Source organism: Phyllopteryx taeniolatus, chromosome 12 (genome assembly GCF_024500385.1).
Source record: "Phyllopteryx taeniolatus isolate TA_2022b chromosome 12, UOR_Ptae_1.2, whole genome shotgun sequence".
NCBI lineage: Eukaryota > Metazoa > Chordata > Actinopteri > Syngnathiformes > Syngnathidae > Phyllopteryx > Phyllopteryx taeniolatus.
In genome coordinates this window covers 14,251,264-14,273,581 of record NC_084513.1, presented here as the reverse complement: position 1 = coordinate 14,273,581, position 22,318 = coordinate 14,251,264, and the positions used below count along the sequence as shown (strand labels likewise).

At 39.9% G+C, this 22,318-nt stretch overlaps 1 protein-coding gene across 2 annotated transcripts in view; it reads left to right on the top strand.

Moving 5' to 3' along the window:
• Window positions 1-22,318, top strand: part of htr1fa (5-hydroxytryptamine (serotonin) receptor 1Fa) — a 28,731-nt gene that overhangs the window by 3,575 nt on the left and 2,838 nt on the right. The window contains exons 1-2 of one of the 2 annotated variants that reach the window (XM_061792012.1): window positions 2,099-2,154; window positions 21,973-22,082. The gene's annotated coding sequence lies outside the window, so the exon portion shown is untranslated. Of the gene's footprint in view, window positions 1-2,098; window positions 2,155-21,972; window positions 22,083-22,318 lie in introns of those variants that run through there. The other variant, XM_061792011.1, reaches the window with a different exon arrangement.

Sequence of the window (22,318 nt, the reverse complement as noted above, 5' to 3'; positions counted from 1 at the left end):
TCCATTATATGTTTGAATTACAGTTTAATGATGAACACTTGAGAATACAGCGTTGGCTCACAGCTCAATGCAGATTAAATGTCATCATATTGAAATTCTGAATCTTTCTGAAGAGGAGTTTTCTTTGTGGTTGTGCTAAAGTGAGGTACATGCATACATTCTGACAATCAGGCCAAATTTGAGCATTTTTCTTAGTTGGGAAAGGGACGATCTCGAATGCCTTCAAAATATTATCCTGGGCAGTTATCCTGTGGTGTGGAATGTGTTAGGAATGATTGTCCTTCCCCAATCTACTCAGAAAATGGTAAATGTCAAACTTATTTAATATTTATGATTGCTAAAACCTTATGAGTTGAGGAGCTTCATTTATACATTTTTATTCCTTTGCTGCCATTTTAGGGCATCTATAAATCCTTTTTAGGGGGTGGGGGGAGGCGTCAATTACTCGCAGCATGGTTTGGTCCCTGTCTACTGCAAATGGCAGCTGTTCTCTGTATATATTCAATTACTGTTGTTGTTTTTTTCCGCAGAAGTAACACAAACACTGATAAAAACACAAACAACAGTAATTAGTCTGATTTAGTAGCATCAATCCATCTATTTTCTTTACCAGTTGTCCTTATTAGGGTCAAAGGGAGCTGGAACCTATCCCAGCTGACTTTGAGTGAGAGGAGTAACTGGACTGTTTGCCAGTCAATCACAGAGAACAAATAGAGACAGACTACCATTCACATCGTCACTGAATGGGAACTGAACCCACGCTGCCTGAATGAAAGCCAAGCGAGCGACCCACTACATCAGTGACTCTTGATTTAGTACCAGAAATGTCAATCTGTTTTTTCCAAACAGGTCACTGTATGTTTTGACTCTTACAGATAACAACCGTACAAACACTCAGTCTCAAGTAAATCAATTCTTCAGATTTTTCATTTTCAGGTGCCAATGTCAACCCACTTATAATCAACGTACTTCGTATGTAAGCACAATGCCATAAGCCTTGTACTTAATACTTGTACTGTTACCTTTTCTGCTAAGAGCTGCAAATTTTGCTTCATTTTTTATTTGTTTGTATTATTTTATTGTTCGTTTTCCTTGTGTTCTGGCAAGCAGCTAATTTCCCTTCAGACTTCATTAGAGTCCACGGACAGAAAGACGACAGAGTTCATGTCAACTTGTTATAAAGAGACAACATTAGTGTTCATTTTGTAGAAGATTTTTAGGGTGTTTACAAGCTTATATCCCAACAATTAACTCCCCGAACGAATGTGATCTCAATAACCGACTTTATTTACCTATACAAACACAGCATGGAGCATAAAAGACCATTTGAAACTTATATTATAAATAGGGGTATGAAACAATAGTAGGAGTGTTGCAGTACAGATTAGTGGCAGCACGGCTCAGGTGGGAGAGCGGTCGTCTCCCAAACCGAAGATTGTAGGTTCGACTCTCAGCCTGAGAGACCAGGTCGAAGTGTCCTCTGGAAGCTGCTCTAAATAGACCTAACATTTTAGCAGTGAATAATAAACAGGGACTCTTTTATTTTTGCACGGATGGGTGCACCTGATTTTAGTGCCTGAGCTTTGACTCAAACGTTGATAAGTGTTTGAAAAATGCATTTCACTGTACAACACTTGTCCATTACTCATCACATGAGGATTTTCAGTGACCTTAGCGACTCACAGTAGTTATTTTCAAAGCTGTTAACTTTGTGTGGGAGGCTGGTAGAATCAGGACGTATGTGTGTGTGTGTGTGTGCGCGTGTGTGTGTGCGTCCGTACGTGTGGTTGTGGTGACTTAACTACTCTCGGCATGCACCACCTCATCCTTTATACTTCAAATTGATGTACTGCTAACTTATTAAGCAAAAGCACTGGGCCTCCTTCATGAATAGTGGTCAACTTAGATGGTGCGGGTAAATAATGAAAATACTTTCTAAAGACATGAATTCCTTCATGTGTCATGGGTGTGTGTTCTGGTTGTTGTTTTCCCCCTGTCTCGTACACACCTGCTCCTGAGAGCATCTTCTCCACCTGTGCCTCATTTACCCTAATTACTCCATGCATTTAACCTCCTGTCTCATTCTTTCTGGTCGCCAGTTCGTTGTACCTCGTCACGTTCCAGCATTCCTTGTTTCCGCGTCACAGAGTCATAGTAAGACTAGACCCTGTTCTGATTTTTGATGTTTTTTGGATACTCTTATATTAAACCTCTCTTATTTGAAACTGTCCATCTGTATTGGAGTCGTGCATTTTGGGTCCGGTTCTCTGTTCCGTTCATGACCCCAATGCGTACTTCCTGCTTGTTGGTGAATCCAAAGCATCGGCTTCCACAATGTTGTGTGGATAACTGGAAGGCATTATCATGATCATCACTAGTGTGCAGTCTTGTTGGCTAACCCTGCGACGATGCAGGAGGTGGCCAAATTGTAATGAGCAGCTTGCTTTGGAGTGCACTAGGCTGAGAGGCCCGTAGCTTTGCCAAAAGACACAACAGGTGGCCAGCTTTTCACGTAAGGCTAAAAAAGTTTGGTTTTATCATAGCGCACAAAACTGTAAATCACAATCTGCATACTTTACAAAAGTACCTGCTCAGTTTCAGCACGATTCTTGTTCTTAGTGGCTAATGCATTACAAGACTGTGCAATAAATTACTGTTTCTCATCGCTTATGTCAGAAGAGAATATCTAATTTCCCCACCAGGCGACCACCTGCTATTTTGTTTGTCACATGTGGATGTTAATTTGTGAAACGCTTGTATAGTTACTTGGATTCATCATAGTTCAATTTCATTGGCGACTTTCTGGTGACTCCTCTATATGCTCACTATAGAGAAAAACATTAATATAGCTTAATGTCATAAAAACGCAATCAATCGTCACAATATTTATGTGGACATCTCTACTTGTACCCACCTCATCCTCTGAAAATATCCGATTGATCAGCCAAATATTGTGTGTGTGTTTGACACCTGTACTTGGAATTCTGAAGACCTTGGGCAGATTACATTTACTTGGCAACAGATAAATCACATGAAATCTGATTGGACAAAAATGAAATCTACATGTACTGTACAGTGTACATGACTGGAAGATGGGCAGAACCGCTATGAAATGAAGAAAGAAAAACTGTTGGAAAGAAATTATTATACATTATATATATTATGTTTTGTGATATTCAATATAATAAATATCAATCAATTCATAATTTAAGTTTTAATTGTAGGTCATTGATTTTGATAGTCTTAGGGCCAGCAGAGAAGGCTCTGAAGGCCTTCACTCCACACCACTGGTGCATATTGACAGTCAATCAATTTATATTTTTGGGAGTATTTTGCAGTATCGTATGCCACAGAAAATATTGATTCTGAAAGGAAACTCAAGGTTTTCGAACCTTGTCTATTCAATTATGTAGAGCATTTATGTATTATGCACTCTAACTGGAGAGCTCGGATAATACTGATGTCACTGAAATAAGCCAAATAATGCCAAATACAGTAGGCTACATATGCAGGTCTGTTGCAGTTCACAGACACACCGGTGGTAAATCTAAACTAAGTGAAAGCAGCAGGTCAGACCTGCAATGTCAATCCATCCAGAGATGACATTTCTGTTCAAATTCCTTCATGGTCCTGCAGGTGACTGGAGAACATTCCTGTGTGTAGTCTGCCTTTCACTACAAATGATCACAGAACTTGGAAACTTGCCGTGACTTTCAACAGGATTAGCATTTGAAAATAGATGGATCGATTTATATGAAACTGTAAGAAAAATCCTAATGAGCTTTACACTGCCTACTACTGCTGCTTACATTCTGTGCCCTTCAACCAGTTTCAATGCAAATCCATTCAGGAACTTTTACATAATGTCAGCCAAACATCAAAAACTGTTCAAAACTCCTTGGTGCAAGGAATCAAATGCTTGTTTTTGAAAAGGTTTCAGCTCTGCAGAATCTGAACCAAGTGATTAAAATAATTTGGTGCTTTATACTGCAAATGTGTTATTCCCATGATGAATGAGGACAATATGATTGTTAAAGACCTTAACTAGCAGCGATAGGGAGCCCAAGTATGCGGGAAAAAAACACCATGTGCATGCAAGCTGCGATGGTTATGGATAGAAACTCGGACTAATACAAAGGAAACATTTTGTCTGCAATGTAATACTCATGACAGCTAACTAGCTTTTCGCGCCTGTGAAAAATAAGAGATGAGAAATTATTTTTTTTTGACAAAATAGCACCCTTTTGCACTTTCGCTAGAGAATCAGGAAACGGAGAGTTTTTTTCCCCCTACGCAACCCTGCATAAATCAGTGACATATTTCTTGGAGACGAAGTGGAGGTGTCCTTGAGCAAGATGCACAACCAATTATGGTTGGCACCTTAGATGGCCGCCTGTGCCAGCAGCACATCAACATGAGGTGTGTTTGTATGTGCGTGTGTGTGTGTGTGTGTGTGGAAATGGTTTGTCGAAAAAGTCCTGTAAGATAATGAATAAAACAAAAACACAAAGGTTTCAAGAAAATTACATTTAATTTCAATTTCAAATATAAATGTTCTTATCCTTTATCATTCTGCATTGACGAGTGTTTTTTCCGCAGATAACATACTGCATTAGTAGTACTGTTATTAACTTCTGTTGAAAGTTGTGACAATAATTAATGTTACCTGAAAATTAATTGGAAAAATTACCATGAAACGGATTGTCTTTGACTTTGATGGTACCAAAGCACGGTGACTGAGTGGTTAGTTAGTTAGTGGTTAGCACGTCTGCATCCCAGTTGTGAGGTTCTGGATTCCAAACTCTGCTTCCCCACTCTTGTGCGGGTTTTCTCCAGCTTCCGCCTTTATTCCAAAAACATGCATGTTCGACTCACTGAAGACTCTAAATTGTTAAATTGTTATAAGTTAGCTGGGATAGGCTCCAGCACTCATGCGACCCTAATGGGGACAACCACTAAAGAAAATGGATGGCTGGAAGCGTTCCATTGCTTAATCAAATGTCCAATTGAACCTGACTGTCTATAAAAGACCTCCAAAGTCAAACAGGAAACAGTTTTTAACACAAAGTAGTATAATAGTTGTATAAATAAATAAATCTGTCGTGTGAAGAAAAGGCCCCCATACTACCGCTGACTTTCATGTGTTTGGATTGTTTTCAGTGCATCTTATCTGCAATGGGCAGGCTGCGTTTAGGCAAAGCTGGTTGTGAGCTAAACAAATGGTAATGCGAGGGGAGTTGTTGTTTGTGTGCATTCTACCTGCTGTAAGCATATGATAACACCTCTAATGTTGTTTAATACATGTAACCCTTGCAGCTACTCTGAGCCTGAATGTCTTAAATCCTTGCGCTACATTTTAAAGCCTTTCTGTGATGATGATGGCTTGTGTCCTTAACAGTGGACTCGACGCGGTGTAAGTGTGCAAGAAGTGGAAGGAAACGTAAGAATACCTTCATGTACCTGTTTAAGCTTTATTCATACAGTATGTGATATGTCAAAACCTTTGCTGGCATTTCTCTGCGTATATGTGGCGCGTGGACACATCACCAAACACAAAGCTTGCAAAGCCTAGCTGGTCACGTCATTGGATGAAAAACTACTTATTTACTTTGACTAGTTTAATTTCACACTTGATGGGTGGATAGGCATTTCAGAGTGCCAACTGGCTGTATAAAAGCTATCAAAAAGTCCATTTTCTAGAACATGCCCCCTCTGTTTGTTTTCCATTGAGAATTGTTATTTTTGCTACGACCCTAAAATGATTTTAAGTTCACCAAAATATTGTCGACAGTAATTGACAGGGCCAGTCAAAATACACTATTTCAAATTATTATCATGTCAAAGTATTAGTAGTCATACAGTATACAGTATGTATATGTACTGTATATGATTAGTATTGGACGTCATAAGAGAATGTGTGCCAGTGTATATTCCAACACCACACAACTATTTCCCATTCCACATCAATATTCTTTATTTAGCTGGTGTGGAAGTATGTGAGTATAGCCGTTACCCAGGAGCCACAAACCAATCTTTTGCTTCAGATAAAAAAAAGTAGAGGAAGTTAGAGGTCACAAAATGTTATCAAACATGGCCACAAATGTACCACTACATCCCAAATCACCCTGGAGCTATTTGGAAAGCAGCAGCAAGTTTCTGTGTGTCTCCTCCTCCTCCTCAGTACTAAGCCAGACATGCTGTTTCTTTTTCTCCACATTTAAAATGCTAGTGACAAAAAAAAAAAAAAACTCAGTGGAACATTGCTTAAAGAGTCCAAACAGGATTTAAACAGTTTCCCTGAAATTATCCTCATTTGACACAGTGTTCAATGTTGAAAAAAGACATTCTCTGAAGTGTTTTGGGTGTCCAAACATTTTTTACCCTGCTTCTCCTCACTAGGGTCGCGGGTATGCTGGATCCTAATCCCAGCTAAATGCAGGCGTGAGGCGGGGTACACCCTGAACTCGTCGCCTACAGGCAATGTAGAGTCTTCAATTAACCTACCATGCATGTTTTAGGATGTGGGAGGAAACTTGGAGTACCCAGAGAAAACCCACACAGGCACGTGGAGAACATGCAAACTCCACACAGGCAAGGCTGGGGTTTGAACCCGGGTCCTCAGAACTGTGAGGCAGACGTGCTAACCAGTTGATCACCATGCCGCCTTGTTTGAAACATAACCTATTATTTTGTGCGATGAAGTCTTTCCACATCTGAGTGTACCAGAAAAAGGCCCTTTCTTTGAATAGGCTATTTTACAACTAATATGGTGCTTTTCATTTAGAAAACACATTGTGGGTGCTATATAAATCTTTTTTTTTTTTTTTGGGTTGGACGATTTTTTTCCCTTACTCTGTAGTTCCATTTCCATTATTTCGTGAGACAATCTGACACTTGATAACAATTGTGTCTTGGAAAGGGTAAAATCTCCATTTGTGAGCGCTTGTAATTTTCTAAAACATTTTATCGACCTGGCAAGTGAGTGTTACACTGCTAAATCGCGGTTCATTGTTCGTACCCCCGCTATATTGCCGTTTTTAAATTAAGTCATGTTTGTTTTATTGGATAGGGGGGATTTGGGAATGACCAAATGGTTTAGGCAGGGCTTAAAACAAACCGACTTAGACGCATACATTGTTGACTTACCACAAACAACCAAAGGTTTGAAGCTGGTTCATTCATTCTCGTATGGTGCTAGTCTCCAGACTTAAACTCAAACTGGACAAAAGAGTGAATGCAACACAAGCTACAAGTGCCACACAGTTATGGGAACTCCCAAAACAGAGTTGGGAAGAACTTTCTGGGGAATATTCGATTTTCCTATTTAAAAATAGTACCACAAGTGTGTTAGTTTATTTGTTCTATTCTTTGATTTCAGAGTAAAATTTGAAATTAAACTGCATAAATTTCAATTTACTATTATTATTATTATTCAAAAAAATTGTTCCGAAACCTTTGACCGGTAGTGTGGGTTTAAAAGGATTTGTTGATCATTGTAGTTTTACACAACGTCCCAACTTCATTGGAATTTGAGTGTAATACATATATGGCGTTGTGATGTACTGAATATATCACAGCTGTGATTCGGTCGAAGATAATCAGAGCCGTGATATTATAGCTACAGTACATCATCAATACCGCTCATGGGATATTGCCCAAAAACTTGGCTTAGACACTGAAGAGGTGTGCCTCAATAATAAATGGGCCACTATGACAAACCCAATCACTCAAAGTAGATGTGCCGCAGTGTGAAAAAGCAAATTGCAGTCGTACCAGATGTCAACGGGGTATACAGTATCCCTTCTAAAACATTCCCAATGTGAAGCTTTCAATAATGTCTGAAAAAGATGTTTCTTAAAGATAAAATTCTCATTTTTTTTCAGCGGCCTTTTGTTGAGACCACCCAAAGGCAGGGTTGCAAAGGAAATCTTTTGTTTCATGGTTAATGGAAAATTTATGTAATATCCTAAGTGGTGCATCTGCATTCTTGGTGAGGAGTTTGATCAGCTGCGACCTTCAATAAAAAAAAAAAAAAGTATAATGGCTGGTCTGGGGGACTTCTTTTTGGATCATTACTTTAACGATCAATACACACATAGGTCTGAAACAAGAGAAACACATTGGAGAGGCATGAATTTAACAATGTTTTATTCGTATGTGGTCTTATGTAGTTTTGTGTTGTTTTCCAATGTCTCCTTTGTCCTCGCCTTCATCGTCCACCTGTTGTGATATTGCCTGCATCCGTTCTCTGCTCTTCTTGCATCAGCCAATCAGCTCCTTCCCTTTTCGTGTTCTGCTAACTTGTCATTAGTCTGTGTGTTTTTGGTTCCGATTTGTTCTGTAGCAGTCGCGGGAGCTCAGTTCGGAACAGCAAGGCCTTTTCTGCTGACCTAAACGCTATCAGAATCACTGACCAATGTTTACAACCTAAATTGTAATATTTTCTTCCATTAAATTGTTTTAATTTATTCCCAACAGTGTATTTTCATCATTTCCTAGCATTTCTCTTGGCTGAACTGCTTCCAGAATATGTATGTGGATGGTAGATTTTTTTTGCCATGTCAATCTAATCTGCCCAGGACCTTTAGAATCAGCAACCCTGGTTGATGTAACTTAAACTATATTAGCAATTACTTATCTTAATCAGATTTCAATTTCATACTCACAGGCCCAGTTAGCTGGGCCACAAAAACATCAGCATTTTTCCATCGTCTGATTGGTTGGTCAGAGCAAAACTTTTTACAGCCAGCTTTGATTAGCAAAACATGTCTGTAGCGATCTGCACACATCAAATAATCAGCATCTCTGGTGAGTATGACATATTTTATATTTTTTGTAATTAGGGGAATATTGATTCTAATGCAGCCCTATGGGGGGCACAAGCCAGTGCAAACTGTAGGCCAGTCCCAAGCCTGAGACAGGACAAGTGTTGTCCAGCTTTTCGGGAAGAGGTGAGGCAGACTCTCGGTGGACAGGAGGAGCTTCCAGGAGACTGGACCACTGCAGCCAAGGTGATCAGAGAGGCAGGCAGGAGAGTACTTGGTGTATCTTCTGGCAGGAAAGAAGAGAAGGAGACTTGGTGGTGGAACGTCACAGTAGAGGAAATCATACAAGGAAAAAGGTTAGCTAAGAAGAAGTGGGACACTAAGAGGACCGAGGAGAGGCAAAAGTAATACATTGAGATGCGACACAGGGCAAAGGCAGAGGTGGCAAAGCCAAAGAAGAGGCTTATTATGACATGTATGGCAGGTTGGACACTAAAGAAGGAGAAAAGGATCTATACATGTTGGCCAGACAGAGGGATAGAGATGGGAAGGATGTGCAGCAGGTTAGGGTGATTTAGGATAGAGATGGGAATATATTATGATTGGTGACAGTAGTGTGCTAGCTAGATGGAAAGAATACTTTGAGGAGTTGATGAATGAGGAAAATGAGAGAGAAGAGAGAGTAGAAGAGGCAAGTCTGGTGGACCAGGAAGTGGCAATGATTTGTAAGGGGGAAGTTAGAAAGGCATTAAAGGATGAAAAATGGAAAGGCAGTTGGTCCTGATGACATTCCTGTGGCGGTATGGAAGCATCTCGGAGAGGTGGCTGTGGAGTTTTTGACCAGCTTGTTCAATAGAATTCTTGCACCTGAGAAGATGCCTGAGGAATGGAGGAAAAGTGTGCTGGTGCCCATTTTTAAGAACAAGGGTGATGTGCAGAGCTGTGGGAACTATAGAGGAATAAAGTTGATGAGCCACACAATGAAGTTATGGGAAAGAGTAGTGGAGGCTAGACTCAGGACAGAAGTGAGTATTTGTGAGCAACAGTATGGTTTCATGCCTAGAAAGAGTACCACAGATGCATTATTTGCCTTGAGGATGTTGATGGAAAAGTACGGAGAAGGTCAGAAGGAGCTACATTGTGTCTTTGTAGATCTAGAGAAAGCCTATGACAGAGTACCCAGAGAGGAACTGGTACTGCATGCGGAGTGGCAGAGAAGTATGTTAGAATAATACAGGACATGTACGAGGGAGGCGGCACGGTGGTCGACTGGTTAGAGCGTCAGCCTCACAGTTCTGAGGACCCGGGTTCAATCCCCGGCTCCGCCTGTGTGGAGTTTGCATGTTCTCCCCGTGCCTGCGTGGGTTTTCTCCAGGCACTCCGGTTTCCTCCCACATCCCAAAAACATGCATTAAGTGGAGACTCTAAATTGCCCGACTGTGAGTGCGAATGGTTGTTTGTTTGTATGTGCCCTGCGATTGGCTGGCAACCAGTTGAGGGTGTACCCCGCCTCCTGCCCGATGATAGCTGGGATAGGCTCCAGCACGCCCGCGACCCTAGTGAGGAGAAGCGGCTCAGAAAATGATTGGATGGATGTACGAGGGCAGCAGAACAGCGGTGAGGTGTGCTGTAGGTGTGACAGACGAATTTAAGGTGGAGGTGGGACGGCATCAGGGATCAGCCCTGAGCCCCTTCCTGTTTGCAGTGGTGATGGATAGGCTGACAGATTAGGTTAGACTGGAATCCCCGTGGACCATGATGTTTGCAGATGACATTGTGAAAGCAGGGAGCAGGTGGAGGAACAGAAAGATGGAGACATGCACTGGAAAGCAGAGGAATGAAGATTAGCTGAAGTTAGACACAATATATGTGCATGAATGAGAGGGGTGGTGGGGAAGAGTGAGGCTACAGGGAGAAGAGATAGCAAGGGTGGAGGACTTTAAATACTTGGGGTCAACCGTCCAGAGCAATGGTGAGTGTGGTCAGGAAGTGAAGAATCGGGTCCAAGCAGGTTGGAATGGGTGTAGGAAGGTGTCAGGTGTGTTATGTGACAGAAGAGTCTCTGCTTGGATGAAGGGCAACGTTTATAAAACAGTGGTGAGGCCAGCCATGATGTACGGATTAGAGACAGTGGCACTGAAGAGAAAACAGGAAGCAGAGCTGGAGGTGGCGCAAATGAAGATGTTGAGGTTCGCTCTCGGAGTGACCAGGTTGGATAAAATTAGAAATTAGCTCATCAGAGGGACAGCCGAGGTTCGATGTTTTGGAGACAAAGTTAGAGAGAACAGACTTCGATGTTTTGGACACGTGCAGAGGAGAAATAGTGAGTATATTGGTAGAAGGATGATGAGGATGGAGCTGCCAGGCAAGAGAGCTAGAGGAAGACCAAAGAGAAGGTTGATGGATGTCGTGAGGGAAGACATGAGGGCAGTTGGTGTTCGAGAGGCGAATGCAGGAGATAGGCTTACATGGAAAAGGATGACGCGCTGTGGCAACCCCTAAAGGGAAATATTGATTCTGAACTGGTCCAGATGATAAACTGTATGTGGCACAGTTGCATGCTGCCATATTGTGTTTTTGTAAAATGTTATGTTTCTATAATTTCAATTTGATAGTGATGACATTCAGAGGGGGATTAGGTCGGGTCCAATGATGGCTACCGTGGCTGTTTGACATGTTTGTTTCGCTCTCCTGACACCCGTTCATTTAAGTGTTTCTGTAAGGACTTTACACATCTCCCGCACACCATCTTCACACTGCTTCCCTCAGCGAAGCGCTTCAGGAGTGTGAAATCAAGGCCCACTAGACTGATAGTTTCTTTCCACAAGACATTAGATTCCTGATTCATCATCCCATCAACTCTTAAAGTACCCTCCACTAACTTCACACACATACTGACTGCTGTAACACAAACTCACGCACACTGCACTTCATGCCCCAGTTGAGTTTCTCAATGTCCTTATTTTGATGCCGTTTTAGTCTTTTCCTTGTTTAGTATTATTATTTTGCTTCATTTTATTTATCTGTTCTTTTTTTTTTTTTTTCCTATTCTTGTGAAGGGAAAATTGAGTAAAAATTTTATTGCATGGTTTATAATGTTTTTTTCTTACTGTGCACATGACAATAAATGTCTTGAATCTTGACTCTTAAGTCCCGACTGAAGGCCCACCACTGTGTTGTTGTAATAGGTGGAGAGTTTGTTTCCCATGCACCTAGAGTCTCATTTTTTGTTTCGACTTTTAATTGACATCTAGCAGACTTTTTCCTTTTCCTTTTTTTTTTTTTTTGTCAATGCACATTTTGGGTTTTTTACTCCTGCCTTGTCTTTCCTGCTTTTCTGAACTTGAGTACTTCTACTGCACCACACCATACTCTGTTAACAGGCAGGCAGGACCCTAGTGAAGATAAGCGGTATGGAAAATGAATGAATTAATTCAAGATTTCCCACTGGCTGTGTGGGTAGACTTTGCATTTGTATACCTTGTTTTCTCTTTATGCTGCCATCGCCCAAAGTGGATTACCAATAAATAAATAAATAAAAATTTAAAAAAGGAAATTGTGCCACTTAAACCATGGCATGTCAAATCAGCAATTTTGGAAAATGTAACCCTTTTTTGATAGTAGTTTTAAAAAAAGAAAAAAAAAAGTAAAATATTCAACAGTCATGCAGAGGATCTCCTTAGATTGTACAGATGTACCTAATGTTGAGTCCAGTCATGTTATTTCTTTTTAGTCTGGCATTATTTATACATACGTCTCTGTATTAGCCGACGTCTCGGATTCTTAGAAGGTTCAAGTTATTGCACCAAAAAGTTTATAATTCTAGTTTACAATGAAAAATGACCACCAAAATACACAAAAATCAAAGAGTCATTGCATTACTAAACTCAAAGAGTGGAACCTTTCATTTATACACATGATTTTTTTCTTTTTATTGTGTTTTGTTCACTAACCTGGAGATATAAATTTCCATCAGAGTGGCTAGCAAGTCAATAATTGTAATCTGTCAGTGTGTCAGGACAGGAAGGCTAGAACCAAGATTCAAACCTCGAACCTCAGAACTGCGAGGCATACCATCCGTGCTGCCAATCCCAAACATAAAAAGTATAAAACAGTAGTTTACACTATAACAACGTTAAAAGCTGTGAAAATATTATTCTTTCCACAAGCATAAACAAAGTATCAGTGTCCACAAGGAAAGTGCGTATAGCTACACATTAATAATGAATGTGTCCTATTTGTTGTGACACATTCACTCATCTACATTTCACATGAAGGCGATTAAGAGAGAACAACGCTCTCATGCACCTTGTTGCCACTCTTTCTTACTCAGTGACTCGTGTCCTCATTTCAAGCTTGACTGCGGTGCTAGATGTGTGTCACGGACGGCGCACCCTCACGCACACACATGCACACTTCGTCACCATCACCTCTCACTATCTGCATCATGCACATGTTGGGAGTAAGCCTCCTGACGACTGAATTGAGTTGAATAAGAAATGTGTTTACAGGATTTAAACAGGTGGATCTGTATTAAGCTTGGATGATAAAAACAATGTTATAGTTCTGTATAATGGTTGACACATCACTGTGCAGAAGCTGTTTTACTGAAATTATGTTTTTATGCGGAAATAAATCTATTATTGTTGTCCCATTAATTTTCAGATGTACTATTAAACTAAAATATAATAAAATATAGTAAAGCACATTCTTATTTCAGGAATACTGCTTCAAATTGTTGTTCCAGTGGTGCCCTTGCGATACGAGTGACCCGACTAATCAGTTTTCCGAGATAAGAGCCGTCAATCGGCTGATTTTTTTTGTTTTCACTCGTGAGCACAAACTTGAGAAACGAACACTATATGCAGTTTGGAAGCTATAATGTTGTAAATATTCTTCAAGCTGTTTATTTCTACTCTCAGCTGAAGGTTACTGTCAAACTAAACATAGAACAAATACACATTGTGTATTTAAAGCAACCACATAGCCTCTGCTACCTGAATGATAAACAATGGGAAACTCCATAGGCACACAGGCTAACAATTAGCATCGATGTAGAATAGAAGAATCGAATAGAAGAACTTTATTGCCACTGTCAGAGAAACAATGGAAATGAGTTCGGCATCTCACAATTTGTAGCATTAAGGTAGAAAAAAAAGAGCACACAATTATCAAAAAACATTTATGTACAAACAATTGTTCACATTTGGGAGAGTGACCATATTATATGGTAGTTATGCTATTACAGTATTCACATACGGTATTGCACAGGTCTTTTTTTTTCTTCCAAAAATATTGCAGTTCTTGTTCAGTATATTGCACTTAGCCTACATGTAAAAAAGGGGCAATGTAGCTTGTCAGAGCTTGGTGGTTGAAGCTATTTTTGACCCTCGTGGTTCTAGGTTTTTTTTATGTCCTGTGGCGTTAACAACTGCACGAACTGAGATCCACAAAACAACATCCTCACATATGTGTTAGCATTATCCATGTGTGTGTGAGGGCTGTGTGGAGTGCTCTGTTGATTGCATCTTCTGGATGACAGGATAAGTCTCTCCAGACATTTGGTGATTGTGGGTGTTAGAGCAACTGGGTGGTAGTCATTCAGGAAGCTCACTATGTTCTTCTTGGGTACTGGGACAATGGTGGTTGATTTAAGGCAGGTGGGGACTACAGACTGCAGTAGCGAGAGGTTAAAGATGGTGATTAAAACCTCTGTAGCTGGTTTGCGCATGCCTTAAGGACGCTTCCACTCATCACATCTGGATCCGCTGTCTTCCTTGCATTGACTGCGCAGTGTGGCTCGTACCTGGTGCTGCTGTAGCTGGATTGGGGTATCGTCCTGCTCCGGAAGGACAGGATAGGTGTGGGTTCCACTGCTGTACTGGTCAACTGGCCAAGAACTGGTTCAGGTTGTCCGGAGAGGTACTCTCCGATGGGTCGGGTGTTGTGCTGCAGCCTTGTAGCCGGTGAGTTCTTTAATCCCCAGCCAGATGTTCCTCGTGTAACTGTTAAAGTGTTCCTTGATACTTATTTCCGTTTGGCCTTTTTGATGCCTCTTTGCAGAGACCAGCGTGCCTCTTTAATAGGCCTCCCCGTCCGTCTTTGTGCATTGTGAGATAAAGCTCAAAACATTGCTTCTGCTGTTCAGCTGCAAGTGACAGCCTTATTACAGCAAATTGATTTTCAGTCCAAAATGTACACAAATCTGATGCACTGTGTTGGCAAAAGTGGCTTTGTTATTTCTGTTATTGTGTTGTTTAAGTGCTAAACATTCCCGCTCCATGCCTTGCGAAATGTGCAATCAAGACAGTGCATGATACAGTCCAATACTACTTTACATGACGAGGTAGCTAATAAACAACTTGAGTGCTATATCATAAGGACACCTAACGTTTAGTTCTGATTGATGCCTATACCTCATGCACGCTTATCGCTTCTTTTCCTGAGTATGGTCCAATGTATCTCGTAAGTTGATTCGTAAAATGTGCCACAGAGACATGACAGCTGGGACGTCACAAACAGGACGGAATCTGTTTGTTGACGGTGAGGATCATTCACATTAAAGAATAGGAAATAAAGCACACACTGATTTGGGAAACTGCATGGGGCTATCAGCAAATGGTGCAGAAATAATGACAGAAAAGAAACGGGCAGCATGCTCTAATCAAGAGGGTCACATTAAATGTGCAACGACATGCTGAGTGCTGTATGTAATTTACAGAGACGTGAGCATCAAAACAGCTGGGCTTGTCAAGGTTATTACAGAGTCATTTGTGGCCACATTTTAAAATCGAAGATAAAGTATGATTTTTTTTTTTTTTTCTTCAAAGTTTTGATTGCCAGTCACTAAGCGGTGTTACTTCACAGCGAGTCCAGGTGTCCCATTGCTTTGGCAGTCATCCCAGCCTCCACAGTGCCTGTTTATAGCTGGCTTTAATGCTCCAGACTAACTTTTTTTTTTTTTTTTTTTTTTTTTTTTTTACTAGAAGCACAGTGGCCCCTAACTTCAATTATAGAGGCATAAGCAGAGTATTAAGGGGCACACACTGTAAATCAATTTAGAAGTTCATCCCTCCATCCATTTTCAACACCGCTTATCCTGGTTAGGGCAACTTCGAAGTAAATCTTCAAATTTTCTCATTTTCACTGTATTACTGATCAATACTCGGACAATAAATACAGAAACTGCCATTTTTTTAAATTCACAGTTTATCGAATATAGAGTTTTGACACAAGATAAAAATAATAAACATGTTATACAGCTCAGATACTAAAAATGTAAAGTTAATGTTTCGGTCAGTATTTAAAGCAAATTTCATGTTTCCACATGTTGCAAGATCGACAGCAGAATTAGCAGTTTAATGAATTCGAGTCAGAGTCAGTCAATTTCCTTTACTATCCGAACAAGATGACCAGGGGGTACTTGGAGGGTAGGTCGTTCGAATTCTAAAAAATGCTTAGGAAAGGTGCCTGGATGCAACCTTTCACCCACCTTTAGCATAGGTTACTCCTGACCAACCTTTACAAAAGGAAATACAGAAACATGGGCGAGGGATAAAACTTCAAGTGAGAGAGAAAAAGGACAGAAAAAAGGGAAGAACGCAAGCTAGAGACTTATGTCAGAAATACTCGCTGTTGCGCAATTACATAGGTTAGGGAAAATTTTAAACAGTGTTGTACTTTCTTATGTTCAAAAGGAAGCACCTTTTCATCTCTCCTTGACCTGATGACATAATCCACAAAGATTTAAGGACGGGGTGATGTGAAGGTTAGGAGAGTTCACTTTCCGAAGAGGCCCTTCATCAGGATTTGTCTCCTCTGGCACAACAGGTTTATTGGGGAGAAAGTAAGCACCGATAGTCCTCTTCGCCATTGTTCATCGTTTACAAGAGTTATGTGACAGCTGTAGATTCGCACGATAACCTCAAACCCCATCTTTTCACACCTTAGCCAAACACAGTGGTCCTTCGTCTCACATTCCCAAAACATGCAAGTTAGCTTCATTGACCAGTCCAAATTGTCTGTAGGTGGGAATGTGAGTGTAAATAGTTCCTTGTCTATATGTGGAATGCGATTGACTGCCGACCAGTCCTAGGTGTACCCCGTCTCCCGCCTTAAAGCCAGCCGGGATAAACTCCATCTTAGCTGCGACTTTAATGAGGACAAGCACCATACAAAATGGATGAATGTCACAAAGAATTTTTGGTAGGTCATTTATGCAATATATTTCCCACATTCCCACTGATGATTTGTAGTTACCACAGAGGATTAAAAGTCAAGGTTTCTCAGGTGTTGGTGGAAAAAACCTATTACTTTTTTTGTTTTGTTTTGCTTTAAGCCATTTTGACTTGCCCTTGATGAGTGCATTGATGCCCAGTTTGAAATGTTGAAGACACGCTTCAAATATTGGTCTTGAATTACCGAATAATGTTTGCTGATTGTAAACAAACTCAAAGCTCTACAATAAAAAGGTAGTCATCTTCTCATTGCTAAATCATGAAGCTATGAATTATTAATAACCAGTGGCCTTGAAAACTCTCCCACTGTCAGAGAATGTGCATGGGAGGGTTCAGGTTCCCATATGGCTTATCTGTGATTTGCATACATTGACATGTTTTACTGATTCAAATTAGGCTATAAATATTTATTCACAAAATTAACAATGATTAGATAAAATTAACGCATGCCCTTTGACAAATACACTGTTTTAGTACAAAGGTTGTTAATGTATTCATTTTCGCGTACATCATTTATGTCAAATGTATAAATATGGCCGTAAAAGGTAATATGTGTCCTGTCAGGAGCCACTCTGCAATAGAAAGCGCAGCTGTCATAGTATTTCCACAGAAATGAGGACCTGTGTCTTTTTATCTGTGCAGATGAGCCTGCAACTGCTGTGATTGGGCTGGCGACCAGTCCAGGGTGTACCTCACCTCTCGCTCAGTCAGCTGGGATCAATTCCAGCACATCCGTGTATCTAATGAAGACAAGCTTGATAGAAACTGGCTGGAACAATAATGAGAATGTACTGCACTGCAGTCGTGTCAATAGATACGATGGTAGAGTGTTCAACCCACGCAGATTGAAAGGAGGGACAGTGGTCTCGTGCATTAATTGCTTTTTGCAGAGGAATGTGCCCTTGTCGCACACAGCCAGGTCGACCTACTGTTATTCATGAATCTGTTTGCGGCAGCGGCCGATAATTTTGGTCTCACTATTAGGATAACAATAACTGAGGTCATGTTCCAACCGCAACCTGGAGACCTGAATCACAAAACAGATATTTAACTGGCTGGTGGATGCATCAAAGCTGTCACCTTATTCCACTTGGGAGGCATCCTTTCTAGTGAGTGCACTGCCCATGCTGATATGAGCATGCTGATATGTAATGCATGCAAAACCTTACCCTACAGTATTTGTCTGTCTGTCTTTCCACAACCAAATGTTAATTTTCCCCAAGGTACAGCATTTTGTAATACAGTAAACCAGTTAGCAAAATGCAAAAACCTTGGATTTGGACTCATTCCAATCGAGCAAACGTCAAACTTTGGCACAAGTTATATAATAAAGGAATGGCTGAATTTGTTCAAAATCTCATATTCAACTTTTGCCACACTTTCATGGGCGCTGGAAATCTCATGTAGAGCTAAACACCTTATTATGTTCAAAGTCATGCGAGCGTCAATGCACCTGCTTGACTTCCATTCATGTGTGCGAGCCCCCGCAGCGATGCGGTGGCACATACATTTGTCATGAAAAGAAATGAAGAACAAGAAGATGTTCACAGTTTTAAATGATCAGCTTGGCAGAGGAACAACTTTTAATTTGTACACTGAATCTTTGCATGCTTGAATGATTGAGAAGGAGGAGATAGCCTCTGTCAAGGTCAGGACGGTTCTACTCTGGTAGTCTTTACAAATACTTCAGAGGTAAGGAGCTGGTTGAAGAAATATTCCTAAATAATATTTGGGAGCCATTATTCTTTTTTTCCCTACTATCCCGTGAAGAATCAGCAGCCTTGCAAATGGATGGATGGATGTTCTTCATTTCCACGGAGGTTTGCTAATCAAGATCTTGGTGGATTATTCATTTGTTTTGATAGGGAAATATAAAAAATTTTCATTCATCGGCAGAGCGCTAATTTTGTCTGGAGAGTTGGAAATGACATAATAATACATGCTGTGTATGCTTTGTGTGCATTTATTAATTACATTGCTTTTTTTATACTAAAGTCTCCCTTTTACATCCATGTGATAAATTGCGCTATCATGAAAGTAGAAAAAAGATTTTCAATTTATTTCATCACCCTACAAGGTGCCTTTTGCTGTGTCCCCTCATTTCAATATTAAACGGATAGAGCAGACAAAGCCAAAGGAGTGTTTCTGTGCCCTTTTATCGTCCGGACATTATTTATTTGCAGCTGTCTGGAGATGCAAATACATGTCAGTCAGAGCACAGTTCTCCTCTTTCACAACCACACAGAGACTCTCGCTATCCTGTATGTGCAGATTTCAGTGCAGCTTTCCTGCTGCTCTTATGAGGAAAGTGAGAAAGAGATTAAATGTCAAAGAGTTGACCCTCTTTTTGATTATTGTACAACCTTGCGCCTTTTTGTGATTTTGTACTACTTACATATTTTTGGGGGACATTTGTGTTGCAAGTGAGGTTGAGGTTGGATGATTTGAAAAGTCAAACAATTGGCAGGGATTTTTTATTTTTTTTCCTCGCTTTTCAGCTTGCTTGGTATTTGAACAAAATGCATTGTATGTTGACACCAGCTTTTCTTTAGTTTGTTATGATTTCTTTTCAACATGGAACTCCCCTACACAGTGTAACCGTGGCTCCTTTTAGTTAATTTAGGTTGTCTCAACTATAGTTTGTTGTTTAAAGAAGTACAACATAATGTCAGCTTTCAAAATTTCAATTACATCCACACAGACCTACGCTATGGGATAACTCATCCACGAAGCATTATTCTGATCAATACAATCATGACACTGCAACAGGAGTTAAGAACTTAATTGGTCATTAATTTTCTCTCTATTTAATGAAGGAAATCTCATCACATGGAATATACTAATGCTCGTTAATATATAAAATGTTGGTATGTTTTTGCTAAAAATGACAAAATGGCAAAAGACTTAAAAGTTGAAGACGGTCAGAGTGATAAGTAAAAGTATATGCTCCATTTTCATAGTTTTTTTTACATTTAAAAAAAATATTCGTATCACTGATGTTTTGAGGAAAACAATCTACAGGATCTTGGTAGTTTATAACATAATCTATAACATTCTACTCAAGTACATTTACATTTTATTTATCTGTATTAAGAAATGGTATGAATAAGTTTAAAATCAAAACGAACATTTTTTTTGACTCAGTAATTTTAAAAAGAAAAGAAAATTGTGATTTTTATGCCTAGTCTTTCTCTACTTTCTTGTCATTTCAAGCTAAAGGATACCCCCATTCAACAAATGAAAGCTTGAAAAGGTTTGCTCATCTTATGCTAATGGTAATATACCTGACCGGAATATTTCCTTCACCACTACAGTCAGTAAATTCATTTGTTTTGCCTGTTCTGTGAATTTTTGCACAAGCCTTTTTTTTTTTGCTCCTTCTAAAGGAGAAATTAATTCTACACTGGCCCAGTGCATCTTATCTTCAGATGCCCTTGAACAAAATGTCTGCAGTTTAGAACAGTTGAAGACAAAAGCAGATGATTTCTTCAGCAACATGCTGACACTGTGCATGCATTCTGTCAAAGGACTGTATAGAGTCAGTATAATTATATTTGTATTCGGGCACAAGCATTTCCAACTGCACCTTATGTCAATCTGCACAAACGTAATCTTCATTAATACATATGGGTAGCTCTAATAGCCTCATCCAAAGGATGGAAAACAAAATATATCTTCTAAAGACCTTGAAACAAACAGCCATTTTTTTTCACATCAGGGAAGCAATTCATTCCAGGAAAGCTGTAAAACCTAAATGGTTTTACCAAAAAAAAAAAAAAAGAATAATTTCACAGTCAATGAAGCATAATCAACTGTGGCTGAGTCTTCTCAGCAACTCTAGTGTGGGTTTTTTTGTTAAAACTTCCAATAATATTTCCTTCAGTGTGCACCCATAGCATAAAATTGGATGACGTATTGATGAAGTAGCTATTAGATCAATCGATTGATAGACAGACAGATAATCTATCTCTCTAAAACAGTCATCTTGATATATTTAAATTGGGGCGGTGTCATTTGTCATACTACACAATTGGATGACTAATCTTGTTTTATATTTTATATGGTGCGCAGACACATGTATTTATTTATCAAGAGGCACTACCAGAGGTTTTCAGGTAAACTCGTACCCTTCGTTCCCCCTACCCGATCTACCCCTGCGTCTTGCAGAAGGGAATCAAATGGTCTCTGCGAAGAGTTTTGCTGTCTCTGCTTCTATCAGACTAAAAGTACTGTAGGTCTACTTCTCGTGTTTCTATAGCAACAGTTCCCACTCATGTCTTCAGGATGAGTTATGCCCAGTGTGAGGGAGAGCAGCAATGACACTCTTACCTGAGGATTTGGATTCAAACTCTAATTATTGGAAAGTGAACAAACAGAAAGGTGCAAACTGCAGGTCCAGAATGAAGATCCAGAAATATACATTTTTAATTATACACGACAATTTGGCTAACAATTTTAATCTCAAAACTGTTTGGTGGGGTTAAGGTAATGTCTTTAGAAATGGTGAAGCAGCATGTGGCTCAAAACATTTTATTTTGCCTTGTTTTAAGTAACAGTAAACAATTTTAAAAAAAATAAAAAAATGTATTTTAGTGACCGTGACAGTGAATGTGAAAGGTTGTGTGTCCGTGTGCCCTGTGATTGAATAGCGACCAGTCCAGGGTGTAGTCTACCTTCCGCTCAAAGTCTGGTGGGATCGGCTCCAGCTGTCCACGACCACAGAATACATGGTATAGAAAATGGATGGATGGATCTTCTGTGACTTCAATTATGTGTCATCCTTGGCTGAATCATTTGTTTCTTGATTTGAAAATGCTGCTTACCTTTTCTTTTTACATTTTTTTTTTGTATTTAATCTCTGCCGCCTTCTAGCGCTTTTTTAAAAATCTCTGCCGCCTTACCCTAGCGCTTTTTTTTTTTTTAACCTCTCTCACTTTCTCACAATCTTTCTCTCTTGCTGTCCATTCCAGGTGCTGATGAGCGACAGAGGTGATGTAATGGCAGAGCTCGCACGGAGGACGGATCAGTGCAGGACGTTTGTCTAAAAATCACTGCGGGTCACGCGGTAGACACTTCACGGGTAGGAGTGTATAGTTTTGAGTTTGAAATAACACATCTCAAACTACTGCCAGCCATGAAGTGCTTCAGATCCTGGCCCTGAACATAGTTGAGAAGGAAAAAAAACAAACATTCTCCTTAAATAGAGATTTTGCATAAAACAAATGTTTTTTAAATTTTATGGGAAGTTCAAAAGTTTAAAACATTTTTGGAATGTTGAAATGTGGTGGACAGCACGGTGATATAATGGTTAACATG